The 17,143-nt window shown below is 36.6% G+C and overlaps 1 protein-coding gene across 4 annotated transcripts in view; it reads right to left on the bottom strand.

Annotated features, from left to right (window-relative positions):
* The window catches only part of RAPGEF2 (Rap guanine nucleotide exchange factor 2), a 181,410-nt gene that overhangs the window by 89,201 nt on the left and 75,066 nt on the right, over nt 1-17,143 (bottom strand). The window lies entirely within an intron of this gene.

A 17,143-nucleotide genomic window follows, 5' to 3' on the forward strand; every position in this document is an offset into this window, starting at 1 on the left:
TCCATATATTGCAAAGCAGAGGAAAAAAACGTACATACCTCTGCACAACACAAGTTTCATGCACATGTCCTTCAATAGTGTCCTTGGGTATCAGTTAATTAAAACCTGTCTATTTTGTATTTACATAGTTCCCTAAGAGTATTTGCTAAATAAGTCTGTTAACACTAAAACAAGTGTCAATCAAGAGCTGTCTACTGAAGAGGCATAGTTGATTCTGAACTACATTACAGCATTTGATCTCTTATCTTCTGACATTACAGTATTAAGTTACCTAAGCTATCTACATTTCTATAACGAAAGCTAGCTGGAAGACCAAGAAAATAATTAAAAGGTTGATCAACTTCAATTAGCTCTTTTTCACTTAAAATAATAAAATAAGGAACATAAGTGTATTCCCAAACTGAATAGATGAGGACAAAAGGTTGTTCTGCCCTTTCATGACACATTCCCACTGCAACGCAATAATTAAACATGATACTATTTTATTTCTTGCAGGATAAAACAGAAAGCTTTTTAAATTTTGGTTTCTGGAGTGCTCTGCCTATATTAAATGAATGTGTGCACCTGCAGGTTTCACTGCAAACAATCCTCAAAATGCAGATGTAAAGATGGAACACAGAGAACCAGTACATAATTCAGTGAAATACAGGACCTTCAGAGTTAGATCCTTAATCCTACACCATCGGAGTAAAAGAAAGGAAGCCAGTTAAACTTTGCTTATGGGATGTGTGATTCCTCCTCTAGGTAGGAATGCCAGGTCAATGCCAGACCTTTCCCATCGCAGACTGGAGGGCAGGATAGACAACAAAATGAGTGAAGCTTCAGGACCTCTCTTGTAGTTTGCTGTAACCAAAATATGCTACAATTTGCAGAGAGCCAATGTAACTATTTAGCCTTTCCGTTTCTTCAACTCAGCACTGTGCAACAGACATGGGAAACCTTTCTATCTGAAGCCCACAGGTCAACAGCCTGAAAAACAAACCAGACTCAATGAAACTGTAAAACCTGAATTTTAACCAATCCTGTAATGCACAGTCATGGTAACACAATGAAGCTACAATGTTTTTGAAAGGTAAATTTTGTTTCATAACACAGAAACTGAAGTTCATATCCCATTCAGAACAGTGTATCTATGTTCATCTCTATGCTCCTGTCCTGCCTGGCGATTAGTAGAAATGAACAACTTAACTTGCTACCCCAAAGGCTAATCTCTTGACAACAGCACATTTATAGGCTCAAAAAGAAGGCAGTCAGATATTGAAAAGAAATGCCAGCTGTGCTTATTCATCAAAATAATAATCGCATTTAATGGTACATGGGACTTCTACAATAGAAAAAATTTTCCAGAATACTAAGCTTCTTGAAAAGAAACATTCAATACAGAAGTCTCTGGACAAAATGCTTATTTTCCTAGAGGCAAACACATGCTTTCTCCTATAGTTTAGCAACTAAACACAGGGTTGTTAACAATACCATCTTGAGTTTTATACAGTTTCAACTACCTTTAAGGACACAAGAAAATGAAGCCATTACATCGATTCATTAGACTGTTGCAAAAGTGGCAAACTTATATTTTGGTCAATAACCAGATCCATACACACAGTTTTTCCTTAAAAATAGAAAGGAGGAAGAGAGAAAGGAGAAAGTAAGTAACTCATTTACTGAAAAACAGCAATGCAAAAAATGGTGATTAGGAAGTCAACTTATTTGATATTCTAATTGGAAACAAACACAAATATTTTTACCACTTAGAAAACACTCACTGCTGTAATTTTTTTGCCAATCCATTTTTCTAGTCTCAGAGCAAGTACTCATTAAAAAAAAAAAAAAAAGTATATACACTTTTCCCCTCCACCATTTCTTCTTCCTCTATTGCTGTCTGTAAGTATCAACTTTAAACTTCTGTCTTTTGCTAATCACTGCTGACATGCAAAAGTTTTCAAGCTTTAGAAAACACAGTAAAAACAAAAAGCTGTGTTTTGGATGTGCTTTTCTATTCTTGAATAACTTGTTTGGATTTTACTCTTCAACACCAGGGAACAGGCAGTCAACGTATTAAGATAGAAGGCATGCATTCAGTTAGTATAAAGAAAATTCTCGATTTCTGTTCCCAGTAACACAATGGTTCTCTCAGCAAATAACCATGTCACTGTTGTATTGCTCAAATTCCTATGACACCATGAAATTTATCAGAGCAGACAGTGCATCACATGTATATATTATCTTTGACCAAAGATCATAAGGCACTTCAGGCTGCAAACAAACTCTCTAATCTTTGTGAAGTACTGTAGGAAAGAAGACAAGTAAATCAAGGCATAAAAATGTTAAATAACCTTTCGAGTGCTGCAGTTCTCAGATTGCCACACCAGCTAAACATCCTGATTTCCCATCTCTGTTGAAAATTCATCATCAGTGAGGAATTCACCTAATCAGCGAAAATTAGGGAAGTCTCTTGTCATTGTCCACTACATCTAGACACTTCAGAAGTGTTCATCTCTGACTGTGGTAGAACATCCATCACAGTATTGCATGCCATCTGTTGCAGAACCACACTTCTGGTTTTTGTGTGACATGCAACTCTGAGAAACTACTGGGATCTTAGGGCATGGCCAATCCTGCTGTTTCAATTCATAAGACTGAAAACAAAAGTCAGTACATTGTAACTGAACTAATTTGTCAGAGTTTCACACAAGAGCAAAAATAAAAGACTAACAAAAAAAGGTCTTCAGTGGCAACTCTACCTGAAATCCCCAGCTGCGGTAACTAGACACTCAGTAGAGGAAGTCACTAAACAAACTTGGTTTTACTGAAAACAAGTTATTAAAAACATCAGCAAGCAGTAAGAAGAAGTAAATACCAAACACATAATATAGTCTGTTTATTGAGCTGATAAAAAAGCCCAAGCTGAAAAGCCTTTTATAAAATTCTTCATGATCAGAACGCTGAGCACTGGAACAGGTTGCCCACAAAAGTTGTGGAAGTGTTCCAGACCAGGTTGGATGGGGCTGTGAGAAACCTGATCTAGTAGGAGATGTCCCTGTCCATGGCAGGGGATTTAGAACCAGATGATTTTTAAGGTCCCTTCCAACCCACACCATTCTGTGACTCTATGAATTACCAGGAGAAGAACTTCATTCAAGGGACCACAAGCCACCACGCAAGCTGGCTTGAGGGATGTTAGGCACCACACAGGAACAGTAGCAGCAAATAAAGTTTCAGTGGAAGGGTTGAAAGATTATCTTTATAGTATCAGCTCTATTTCAGTAATTTTGACTAGACAATATTCTCTACAAAATTTTGATGCCAGACTTCCCACAGAAAGTGAGTTTGACTACCCAGATTTCTCACAAAATGCATAGTCTATATGAGCACTGGCTAGTCAAAGTACAATGTAGAGAGCCTTTATTAGCAGGTTTCAATGGACCAGAGATTTGACAAATTTACTCCTTCCCTTCCTCTAGTGTGAGATAATCTTGCAGATATATGATCCCACTACAGAGCTTAAGTTTAACCACGGTGGTAGTGGATCAAGGGTTGGACTTGATGATCCCAGAGGGTCTTTCCAATCTGGTTGATTCTATGATTCTTAAATCCCATTTTTGTTTTTAAAATGCAGTAAAGAAATCTGCATAATACACGCTTGACATTTGGTTGAGCCATTTAAATCAGAATTGTCTTAACACACCTTCCTACCTAAACCTTATTAATTTCAACTCCTAAACATAGCTCATTTGCAACTAAGTCAGTGATATACCCGAAAGAATTCTAGACTTGCAACTATTTTCTCTAAATCAGTGATGTGCATAAGAGAATTTCACCAATGGAAGTTAAGGCAGTTTAAAGTTATCTGTGCAATTGTAGCTGTCAATATGGCATGCACAGGTTATAATAGTAATTTAGAAAGCCAGAAGAGCTGCCTGGTCAGGATATTGCTGCCTCATCTAAATTTCCCAAAGAACCTTGTTTTCTAACACTTTTCTTCCCTGCTACCACATAAGCTCTGACTTGAGGTTCCCTGAGTATTAACACTTCACAGATGCTCTCCTCAATACCTGTCCTAGAGATAAGTTCACTTCTGGAGTCCTTTTCTATCACAGTACTTGTATTACCATACAGCTATTGAATACATGTTGTGAATATAAATCTACTGCAAATAAAAAACTCTAACTTAATGATATACAAAACAATATTATTTACAGGAATCCATTTTGCAGTAGACAGGTGTTTTCCCCAAGCAACTGCTCCCTAACTACACTATTTGCTTAAACAATTGACAAGTCTAATTTTCCACCTGACTATTCATAAGCATTATTTCCAAATAAATTCATTAATATTAAAAAAACCACTTTTGCTCATTATGTGAATTGAAAGTAGATATTTTAATTCATATCAGTAATTTACAATTTCAATTCTAAAGCATTTTTAAATTGAATTTACACTGACCCTAGATGACAGTTCCCTTCTCTATAAGTATACCTTACTATATATGTATCTCAGCTTATAACCCATTATACTCAAAATACACACAAGCTAGCTAAAGAACAGATGTATTACTGTTTTCAACATGCTTGATAACAGAAGATGAGTTTTAAGTGAAAGTTAAGGGTTTCCACATTTCCCATGTTTATACTTTCAGCTTTCATTTAAAAAAAACCCAAACTTTACTATTATAAAAATACAATAGTACACATATGTCAGTGGTTAACAAATAACACGAGAATAATTTAGGATCACTGCCTTCAAATTTAATTAATTTACTAATAAAACAAAACAACAAAGTACTTCAATTAAATTAAACATCTACAGCCACAGGCAACATATGAATTTTTATAAGCACTTACACAGAAACAGTCAAAAACTTGCAGGTGTTGAGGGCAACTCAGTTTTTATTCTTTCTATTATCATCATGATATCGGAGGACAAGGCAGTTTTCTCCAGACATGACCCATCCATTCCCCCAGGTCCCTAGACATACACGTACACACACATACAGATGCTCTTTTCAAAGCTCACAGGGAAGGTAGCAGCTACTAAAGAGGGAACATTTCCCTATCAGCATTCAGCCCTGTCCCCTCACCCTGGGCCTCCACATTCCTGCTTTTCACGTCAACCCAGCTCCCAAATGGAAAGTTATTTCTCAGCACTGGAATGCAAACACATTCATCAAAAGTGATGCAGAATCTGAAGGAAACTCCACTGACAGTGAACACCAAGAAATAGGGTTTCAGTGTGAAACCCTTTTCCTCCTTCCCCTTAAAGATGAAAGACCACTCACAGAAAACTCATTTTCACTAGTGAAAACTATGTTGCAAAAAGGACATACAAAAATTTGGGGTCTCCTCTATAATGTAATCTTCGATTTCTTTTGATATTCACCACATTGCATTAGCTTAAGGTTTTAGTAAAACCACATTTAAGTCTCACAAAGAAACTTACACAAAGCATGGTCAATCTCTATCATGCACATTCTTCAACACATATTTAAGTGCAAAATATTGTTATAGTTTCATGTATATGTAAATGCAATATTTTGAATAAAGTTGTTAGTTGAATCTAAAACCTATTTAATTGGCAGCTCCTCTCAATCAAAAAGCAAATTCTATTTAGACATGTCCTAACAAAAGAGAAAATACAAGTAACACATTTTCTTGTTTCTCAAGTTCTCAGAATTTTCTAGAGTACATGTATGCACGGAAATAAGTTCCATAGAAACTGATTTTTTTGATAAAAAAATTTACAATCTAATTAAAGTAGAAATGTAATGTATAAATATTGCAATGATTTATGTCAAAACCCTAGAAAACAGATAATCAAAAACTTTCTTTGTTCTGAAGTTTTCAAATGGGATGTACAATGGGTTCAAGATTAGGGTTGTGCAATATCTGCCAATACAGAACATCTAAACATACATGGAGACTAAAGCAAACATTATCCCTCTCCCACCTTCACTAAAACCAATCCTTATCTGTTCAAGACTATAGATAAATAAATCTGTAAGCACAAGCGTATGCATAGTTGAGTTCAGTTTCTCAAGCTTTTAATAAATTCATGATAAAACCAGACCTTAAGTTATATAAACCCAATACTTCCAAGCTCTTTTTGTGAAAATTACATTGCTTCAGTTGACATCTGTATTTAGGAGAATCATAGAAAACTACCAAAGTGAAATACAGAGGTATTGCATGATGTATATTTAGAATTTGGAGTTATGTAAGCCAAAGTATCTTCATTTTCTTGTAGGTAGACGCCATCCTAAAAATGCTATTACTACCACCATTATTTACGTTCAAGTGCTCTCTACTGCATTTCCCACCTTCCCTCTACCCTCCATTTCTCCATCTCAGAGGAGTCCCTGTTCCTTCAGGTGGATCATTTGCTGCACGTCCCACCTGCACACGCCACTTGTCATAGCAGTGCCATGACAGGCACTTGCTTTCCATCACTGCATTCTCTGATGACAGAGGAGCAAACATGAGCAGAACGTCTGGTCTCTGACAAATCCTAAAATCAAATCTAATGTAATAATCAACATTTAACTTAGAACAACATCAAAGTGTGTTAGATTTAGTTCTAAAGCAAACTAGTCACACTGAATTCCTGGATGAAATATAGAGCAGTATTTAGTAGATGCCTAGATGGGGGAAGCCTAGCCATGATGGAGATGGGGGAAAAAATGGGGACTGTTTTCTATTTGCCATTTTGGGACATAAGGGATTCAGTAAAGTTCCTTCTCAGGTTTTTTTTTTTTTTATTAAAAAAACAACACAATTCACTTTGTTATGTCCAGATTAGAATGAAAAACATGAGTCCCTCAATATGGCTCGTTCTAGCCAAGCTGGGTTCAGCTGGGTTTCACATCAATATGCTGACCTCCACCCAACTCATCCTCGCCAGGGATGAAAAAGAAGAAAGTTACAACTTAGAAGCTCGTATACATGCACAAGCCTTTCCCAGAGGAATGCTTAAGTGTTCTGACGAAAACTAAATTTGGCATGGCCATTTCCTGACCCCTCAGAAAGAAAGACAGAGCCTTTCATGCATGCAGAGCCACTCTAACGTGAACAGCTCTCCACTGGGGATGATGTAAGGAGGGAAGGCAGCAGCAGGTTCCCCCCCGCCCCCTTAGAACTTCACACTGGAAACTATGAAATCAAGAGTTTGTCAACTAAAAGACAGAATATGAAATTAGCTGATAATACAGGTTGACTTCTCTAATTCTCATGTGAATTGGTGCCTGTCTTTCAGAAAAAGCAAGTAAAAATGCAAGTGAAACCCACACTGTTTTTTAGTTGTAATAACTAACATTCTTAATTAAAATGTGGTGATCATCTTCATATCATAATAACCACTAGATTCTCCATGTTATTCTATTTATTCGATACATTGTTTTTCTGCATATTATTTTTCTTTTTATTATTATTCCATTTATAGCAGGTTTTTTCAACAAGAGCAAAAAGCTGCTTTACAGAAATGCCTTTCAGTTAAAAGGAAAATTGAGATGCTGGCAAGTGGAATACAAGTTGAAGAGGCATTTTCAGACCTGTCACTACTTGCAAATCCTGGAGACACGAGCTCACTGCATTCCATGGATAAGGATGATTAGACTTATCCAGTGTCATATGATAGCTTAGATGTTTACAGTCTCAGTACAACAGCTCATGTGTCAGCAAAGGGACTCACTTGCTACATCACAGCTAAGTACATGCCACTTAATAATACTTTGGGAGGCGTGTTTCACAAGAGACAAAAGCCTCAAACATCACTGCAGATCCTTGCTTGACTTGGGGCCCAAACTGCCCGCTGCCTGTGGGAGAAGAGGAATCACAGTGCCAAGGGCAATAACCCTGGTGCTGCAGCAGGAGGGTGTACAGGTGGGAAGAACCCACCAAGCCAGACAGAGAGAATGCCTGATGACTAACCAGACCATACTAAAATCATAGAATAAGCACACTTATAGTAAATTATTGTTTTAAATTGTGTATGTGAAAAAAAAAAAAAACACTAGAAGTGTATGAAAGTTAATTAGAACTCCAGCTGAAAGCTTTAGTAAACTTCTTCAGTATTTTGAACACGTTTAGTTAGCATCCTTAGAGATGACAGACTATAGTGCTGTATCTACATAATACTCATAGGGATTTATTTCTTATGCAAATGAAACACAGATCAGAGGTTGCATTAATCTGCTAATTTATAGCTGACTACTGAAAGCACTTCAAAAGAAGTTCCTGAAAACCCATCGTGAATAATTTGAAATTAGCTAGATTCTGGAGGTTTGCTTCCAGAGGAAGTCCCCTCATTCAACCCCTGAAACGTATACCTTAGGATCTTCATACAGTTTTCCTTCTAGAAAAGGCTACTGTTTTAAGAAGTATGGTTAATTTTAAAATTTTATCTGGTTACAAGACTGAGTATGGTAGCAAGTTTGACTAGTTTAGGTTAAAAAAATTAAATAATTGTGCAAAGTTTCACATTTGTTCCTTTTCACAACGCTACATTCAAATTAAAACATTAAGCTGAGACATGGTTAAAAACCCAATCTGAAAAAGTACTGTTCAGAATAAAAAATTGTTTTGCAAATTTACTGCAACAAAGGCAGATGCTCAAGGCCTTTATAGCAGCAGGTGATCCTGAATACTTTTCAGACTACAATACCACTTAGAGTTCTTTTAGTACTCTTTCATATAGACATATGAAATGTTTCTATATAAAAAAAAAAGTGCTGATGACATTCTCTCGTTGATTTCAAGATCTCTATTCATAAACTATAGACACAGAATAAAGAAACAAAACTGGAAAATTGGAATCTCCCAATAGAGGCAACAACAAAATTTAGCTTGTTGCAGCAGTTCTGTTTTGCTTCATCTCTAGCACAGGAAGTTAGAAGGCAGGTGCTTCATCAGAACAGCTGACAAAAGGTCTTTCTATAGGAAAAATTATCCTTATTTTATTTTTAAATTAGAAGTTCTTGTATTATTTTATCTCAGAAAACATTCAGAGATGAAAGGTTTCTTCCTAACCTACTTTTTTTTTGTTGTTCCTTTAAAAATAAATAAATAAATGGTTTGAATAAAGACAGCTTTGCTTATGTTTCTTGCTAATGACGTCTGTGTTGCCATGGAGATTACTGTGACATCACAAGAGCTACATAATGGTCTCAAAGAATAAGAAGTTGTTGGAAAACATTACTTAATAGGCAAGACCTGTCTGAACACAGTTTAGCTTATTAACATTCATGAAATTCATTAAAGCAGAGGAGTATTTTTCCAACGTCATACAAAGACCTCAGATGTTAGATTCTAAATTAAGAGGTTTTACATTGAAAAATATTAAATAGGCATTTTTAAGTCCCCCCATAGACTTTCATAACTAAGATATTACAAATGTCTAACTTTTTAACATTAATAAAATAACTTGGCACATCATCTAGATTTTTAGTAGTGAAATAAGACCATACATACTGACATTTTCCACATGCATTTATATGCTTAACTCAGTCAATACAACAATTCACATAGAGAGATAAACACATGACCTCAATAAGTAGTTTACATAAATCTATTAGAACAAAACAGATATTAAAGATAAATTTGTATGCTTGTAAATGAATAAACAAAGTAAAAGAGTGGAGTAGTACTGACAATTTTGTTTTAACTATTTGTATCATAATTTGAAAATAATTTCTCTCACTTGACTTGCTATGTCTTGTATCCCTGAACTGATTTTTCAGAAACATTTGAAAATTTTAGCATCACTTGAAACTCTGAGACACTTTTAAATCTCTAATAAAATGTTATTCGATACTGTGGAAGACCACTTGTAGCAGAATCAATCTAATAATCAAAACAATACTTCTGATTCCTTCCACCTTTTCCACAGTCCTCCAAATACATAAGTAAAGGTCACTACTTCAGCTTATCAAGATTGTCCTTCACTGAAAATCATCTGAGTTTCACATGAGGTAAAGAAAAAGCAATGCTCTCTGTCCCTTTTCTCCAAGTGGTGGTACTTCTCCCTTTTTGGTATTCTTTATACTATTTTTGCACACTGCTCATTTTTTGGAGTTTTTTGAGGTAAGCAATGATCAGATTACTTCAGTTCATTACACTTGTAAAACTTGTCCAGAGACTCTGAGAGTAACAGCTTTCTTCTGATAGATACCTTTAATTAGCAATGTAAGCAGTAGTGAATATTCCAGTATAACAGTTCTCACATTTAACTTCTAAATAACCACTTTATTACACAGAGAATTTTTCCCTCCTTAGTTTCTCAGAAAGAACTCTCAATTTTTAGTCATAATTAGTCAACTTTCAAACATTTAAAGAAATGGGATGTGAGAGTTGGTAACATTCATAGATGACAAATTTTGTATTTCCTCTATCAGCTACCTTAAAGGATTCTGTCCTTTCCTCTGCTTTCTTTCTGCTATCCCCCATAAATCTAGTTTGTTAAACTCTTCTCAATTTTTCCTTAAGGTCCTTTTCAAATACTTTGTGCTACTAAGATACATTCATGCTTACACGGAAAAAAATCTACGACCTCAGATTTTGCCTTTTCTTGGCATTGGCTGAAAAATTTTAATTATTCTGTGTAGCAAATGCAAAAATAACCTAAATTGGTTCACTGGCAAAACTCTCCATAAAAGCAGTGGTCTGGATTTACAATGTTACGTACTTTGTTTTATGCTCTGTATCACAAATTCCTAAGTGTAATTTTGTCATTAAAGTAGATACCTTTAACTAAGTACTTTTACACAACCACAGTTTCAATGGGGAAGATAAACTCCGCTGATGTGAATAAAGCACAACATAAGAAAAGTCTACCTTATTTACTTATTTTAAATGTGGCAAGAAATGCCATCTTAACTGAGCTTACAATTGCCATATGTAAATGAAAAATGAAATGAAAAATGAAATGAAAAATAAAAAATTAACCAGAAAAAGAACTCTTGAATCTACAAGCTCTGTGCCATCAATTCATGGTGTCTCTCCTATAGAAAGTCTAAGGAAATTGTTCTGAACATTCCACAAACGCACCTGAGCACCAGCAGGTGAACCAGGCCATGTCAAATCCATCATCATGCCTTTTTCTATGGAAAGAGACAGAAGTCTGTGGCTCTAATATATACATCTAGAAACTAGGATAAGGTTTGCATTTGTGAGAGCTGCTGAAACTGGTTTTTCTCCTATCATGAGCATTTCCATTCCTGAAAGTCTCCCTCACCTTAAGGGGAATCAGAACTACTCAGGCTCACTTAAAACTTATTCAGGTCATTTGACACTTTCTGCTTCATTGTTACCTTCTCATCTCCTCATTACAAACTTGGAAGAAAGCCTGGTAGCACTAGACATACTACGCTAAATTTCTATTTTTATTTTCAAAAGATGCCAGCGTAATAGATTAAGTCCCTTAATATTTTATCAGCTCTGCAAAAACAAAATTCCAGTAGCACTGAAATATGACAGGAACAAGGCCAGATACCAGGCAATCTCATCATTTAGAAACTGCCTCCTATTTCCCAGCACCTCAGATACTGGCAGCACACTTGGAAAAACAACCAGTTTCAAACCTCAGTGAGCTCTTCGATTACTCAGCAGAAAAGAAGATGGATGGGATAAAAGAAAATTTAACTGCAAAAATAATAATTCATATTTAAAAAAACCCCATACACTCATTTTTTCAAACTGTAAGGACAGTTTCAGGTGACACGACTAGTACAAACAGCCTGCGCACTGCATCGCAAACTTCGCTGAAATAGCAGGTGACATCAAAAGACAAAGGTCCATCAATTTATGGCCCAGCTAATTCAGCTACAGCCAGAGTTGACTGTGTTTAAAGTGATGAAATCAGATTCAGAGAGTTTGAAATACTCCCTGCATGCCCTCCCTGCATGCCCTCCCTCAGGGAGCTGAGTTCAGGGACAGCACCATGGCAGCTCCAGCTGCTCATGAGGAAGACTGCAGTGACACACATGAGCGAGCACTGTGCTTCACTGATAACAATGACCGTGATACCAACAGGAGATCAACAAATTCAAGGCAGATGGCCAGATCAGGCACTCCCAATAAAATGCTACCTCTCGTAAGCAAGCTTTTATTTTCTCTAGGAATTTTAATCTCAGTAAGCAAACACAGTCGCACTGTGATAAGTCTAATTTTCTTCTTCCAACTAGCAGTAAGCATCTCCATCCAAAAGGGCATTTGCAGTCTTTTGGGTAGATGCAGACAGTACAAACCAATCAGTGTTAATTTCTCAAAGTCTATTTAAAATTATTTGTAATTCATGGCAGCCATGCACTCAGTCATAAATGCACTGACATCACAACTTCTTCCAACTTCCTTCTTCAGCCTATGATCTTTCCCAGATTAAACCATAAGATCACACTCCTTCATGCTTCAGTTGATGGACTGAAATGCTCAAACAAGGCACTCAAACCAGACAGAGGACAAGGGAGGACAAGGGGTCAGCCCACATAAATATCATACTCTGTACCTTCCCACCAGCCTTTAGATATGGTCAGGAGTGTCACTTCAGAACATCACTAGCTGGATACAGACATATCAAAACAACAAAGAGGTTACAGGGGCATCCAGCAGCAGCAGTTAGCAGCAAGGGAAAAAAAAGAGGGGAAAAAAAAAAAGTAGTAAAGTTTTAAGTAAAGAGAGAGAGAGTTCTGAGGGTAAACTAAATCCAAAGCACACATTTTCAAGTAATTCCTTAAATAAACTTGAAACTATAACCTGGGGAGTTATTTTTCTCTACAAAGTTCCAACGTATGGTCTTCATGTTTCCATCATGATGCTGTAAATCCTTAGCCATAAGCAAAACTCAGAACACGGGAAAAGCTAAAAAAGTTCAGCACAGCTCTTGATCAACTCCCTCTGCAGCTTAAATAACTAAACCAGCAGTTCCCAAAAGTACAACTCAGAGCCTCCCCCAAATCAGTTGTTGTAAAACTCTGGGGGGGGGAACCACACCTCCCTTTTTAGGGGATTTTATCATGGTTTAAGTATTTGTGTGTATTGATCACCCTCTTTCAGTTAAAATCCCAGTCATTCTGCTATCTCATAGGTTTCCATCAACAATAGCCATTTTTAATAAACACTAAGTTGCAAATATATTAATCATATACCAAGAGAAGGATTTTATCATCATGATTAAAGCTATCAGTGCAATTTTCTTCACTGAAAAGACTGATCAAAGGTAGTTATGTATTCAAAATATAAACAAACCATAAGATACATGTAAACCACACAAAACAGCATGACCCAGACATCACAAAAATTAAGAAGCAGGTTTCAGATACATAAAGCCATAAAAACGCATGTAGATAGCCAAGGGCTCTGCTCCAGCACCATTACACTCACATTCATTACCTGTCAAAATAAAAAAACCTGCCAAAATCCCCAGCAAGTTTTCCTCTGAAAGGTTACTTTCATAAGGTAATCAGGATACACTTCAATGAGGACAAAACATTTCTGCACAAACTGAGTTTTGCTATTGCTTTACACATATTCAAAACAAGCCCATAATGTCTTCAATTAGCCTCCAGTACAATTAAATATTCCAATCCATTTTATAAGTTGTTTTAGTATAGGAAAGACCAGAGGGCTAAATAATTAATATTTAAAGAGATACATGCCTTTTAATTTTGAAAATAGTAAAAAAACAGATATTCTCTCACCTTCAAAACTTAATCTATTAATGAGATGAAAAAGCTTAAATAATTGCTCTTGTACATAAAATTTGTGAATTTGCCAAAATGAAAGTGGTTCTCCATTGCCACATGAAGCGGTGAGGGGAGAATTGATTGGATATGGCAGCAAAGAAGAAAAAGAAGAGGCTATAGCAAGGGAACAGTGTAGATGAGCAAGTAGTTAAAGACAAGTGTAAAGCCAGGTTTGCACATGGCAAGTTAGCATTGCAGTATGCCTGAGCAGCTCAGCACACGCTATCCAGATGGTCTCAGAAGCATTTTAGGAGAAAAGCAGAAAAACTCAAGTACCAGAGCCTATCAGTTTGAGAAAAACTGCCCGGCAATTCTGTATTTTGCTGCTGCTAAGAGTTAGTTGCATCCTCTGGTCCTGGAGGCCAAGGGCAAGCATGAGATGAGCTGTGGGAGATCTAGGAGACCTTTTTGTACTGCAGCTCCCATTTAAGTAATATAAAAGAAACCAGCAGAATTTACACTAGAATTAAACTTCTGGTACAAAAACCACACAGAAAATCCAAGCAGATGACCAAATGTGGTGAGGGCATGGAGCAGGCCAAGAGGTGCTGGAGGCCATTCCAAAAGTTATTTTGAGGGACTGTCACATTGTTGCTGTCAGTGGCCATGTGAAAACACAGGAGAGCCAGGATAACCCTCAGTGAATGGCATTTTCTGCTCATTTATTTTCTGGACTTTATACACAAACCTCATTCTACCATGTGAGCTGCTTCAGGGTATAGATGCTCAGGGGAAATGCTGAGAGGACTGAGTGTTAATTTGTGCTAGTTCAGTGGTCATGGTGGGAGGGAAGAATTACAGAATGTTTAGTTTAATAATAATTTGTGTCTGATAAATTAAAGGAATAAGTATGAGAAATGTTAATAGTAAAATTGGGAGGGGAAGGGAGAGGGATAATCTTCCTTGTCCAGAAAATTTCACTGTTGCAATTTACAGAAATTAAACAAGAGAACAAGACTGAGCTTTACTTTCTGTCACCAAAAATATGACAGTTTTAATTGTTTAGGTCAAAATTCTTGAAAACTGTGATTGTTTTTTTTTTTCCCAAAAATAAAAAGGTAATAAAATCCAGGCTTATCTTATGAACACTATTTGCTAAGAGATGGTTTGGTATTTGAACAAATACAAGTTAAGCTATATGGCAACAGAGAAATAAATTCAACTCATGCTATTTTCAAAAAACAGACATGGTTTGGATGTTAAAGTTTCCAAAGCAAGTTACTCAAATTAGGACTTCAGGTATTTCAATACTCCATTTTCAACTTTTTTTTTTTTTAATTTTAAATTAAAGACTTGTCAAGTAGCTAGTTACAAGTAACTTTACAAGTCACCTAGCACATTTACAATTTTGGCTAAAATTGGCAGCTCTGACACTCATTTCAAAGTATTCCAACTCTCATGGCTAGGCTTCGCGAACGAAGATTTGAGAAGGGCTCTACCCACGCTTGCTACAAGCGTGCTGATGGTTAATATTCCAACTAGCAGCTATTTGACCATACTTCATACATTACAATACTTAATTTTGGACTGCTATACTATTTTTTATTCCTAGTTTGAGTGGGTGTCCTAGTTTTGGGCAAGGACAGGGCTAACTTTTCACAGTAGCTGTGAGGGGGCTGAGCCTGGAGCTGCATGGGCACAGCCAGGACATTGTCTTATTCAATCCCACTTTACGTCATGGGTGGGGGAAAGGACTGTCTCCCAGGGTCCTGGGCAAACGTGGTGGGCACGGACATAGGGTCCATCTGCCATTGTTCAATGCTTGGTGAGCATTTTGCATGTAAATCACCCTCTCTTTTATACACTGTAATTAGTATTGTTGTCATTACTGTTCAGTTGTTTTGGTTTATTTTTTTTTAATCTCATTGCTGTTTCCAGTATATTGTTCTTATCTCATCTCAGAATCCTCTGCCTTTTGTGTCTCCCACCAGAAAGGAGGCAAACTAGCAGTGACGGGTTTGCGAGAGTCTCAGGGAGTACAGGCACTAAATTAGGGAGTGGCATTTCTAAACCATGACACTGGGAAAGCAGGGGAGTAGTCATTTCCTATGCTTTTAGACAGCTTGGGGGGCTGGGGAGGTAGAATTAGGGGGGGATGACAAAATGTATCTTATTTTAAATTTGGTCAGCTACTAGCCAGCCACTCTTCAATGAAGTCAAGTTTGAGAGAGTCAGGAGGACAGGCAAGGAAAAGCTCACAAACAGAGCAGGATTGGCAGGATGCAGCCCAGAGAACCCGTCCATAGGGATTTACTACAGGTAAATGGGGCAGGTTGCCAAAAAAAGGGAGAATATTTTTAAAATGGGAAAAAACATGACGAGTTTTAGATGGTGATACTTAGGCATGAATTACTCTTAGCTCGGGGAAAAGAAAAGTTAGGGAAATGAGAATTTTCTATGTCAATCAGATCTGGAGATAGGAATATATTTTTTTCTTTCTACATATTTGCTTGCTCCTACACAGACTTCTCAGCTCCATCCTAATCTCTTACAAGCTTCACATGTTGCAAAATAATCTCCTAGTGGTTTTTTAGATGGGCAAAGATAAAATGGATTAATCTGGAAAAAAAATCACACTAAAACAGTGCAAATATGAATCTACTATTGCAAATTTGGTTTACTCAAATGACAGTGTTTTAGTCAAGCAAGATCGAAATTAGATGATCTCTACTTTGCAATGTTTAGGTTTCCTATTACTTGATGTCAGCGATGCATGAGGGCGTGCTCCATTTGCTAAGCATACCCAGTTCATCATAACAACAATAAGACAGCAAGATTCACAAATTGCTGTTGAAATTGTTACTCCCTGTATATGTAAACAGTCCGTTTCAGCAGTTATCCAGTAACTTTCTTTTGCCCACTTTTAACACAACTCTTTAGATTTCAAAATGCCACTCTATCAATTCCTTCTGGACAACAGCCTTTTCAGTAGCTCTCTCCTTTTTTTTCTAGACCATAGAAAATTTTACTTTAGCATTTTTGCTAATCTGTCTCTTGTGCCAAGTACGTATATCTGAGCAGTTTACTATTTCTGTCTGAGCAACTCACTGGCAGCATAAGTAAAGATGAAAAACTTAGTTTCCTTCTCAAGACTCGCTTTATTAAATAAATAAATCAATAAATCACTTATTACCCACCAGTATTCCAAATAAGAAATTTAACCTAAGTGCCCTCTCACTTTTCCCATGTTTCTTATTCATGGATGAGCCTAAGGCCCAGATATTCCAACTTACTCATTCACAAAGAAAAAATCCTGATTAACCTTGCCCTAAATTGAAAGGCCCTCACCTATCCTTTGATGACTGTAGCTTCGCAGCACAAAGCCCCTCACTAGAATAACTCTGATTTTACTCTCCAGAAATATTTTCTATCTTATGTAATTAAAGTTACTTAATTTTGCTTTCAGAGATTCATGTT

The sequence above is a fragment of the Empidonax traillii genome, unplaced genomic scaffold, assembly GCF_003031625.1.
Source record: "Empidonax traillii isolate 1590-97213 ecotype Southwest subspecies unplaced genomic scaffold, ASM303162v1 scaffold112:size1231168, whole genome shotgun sequence".
NCBI lineage: Eukaryota > Metazoa > Chordata > Aves > Passeriformes > Tyrannidae > Empidonax > Empidonax traillii.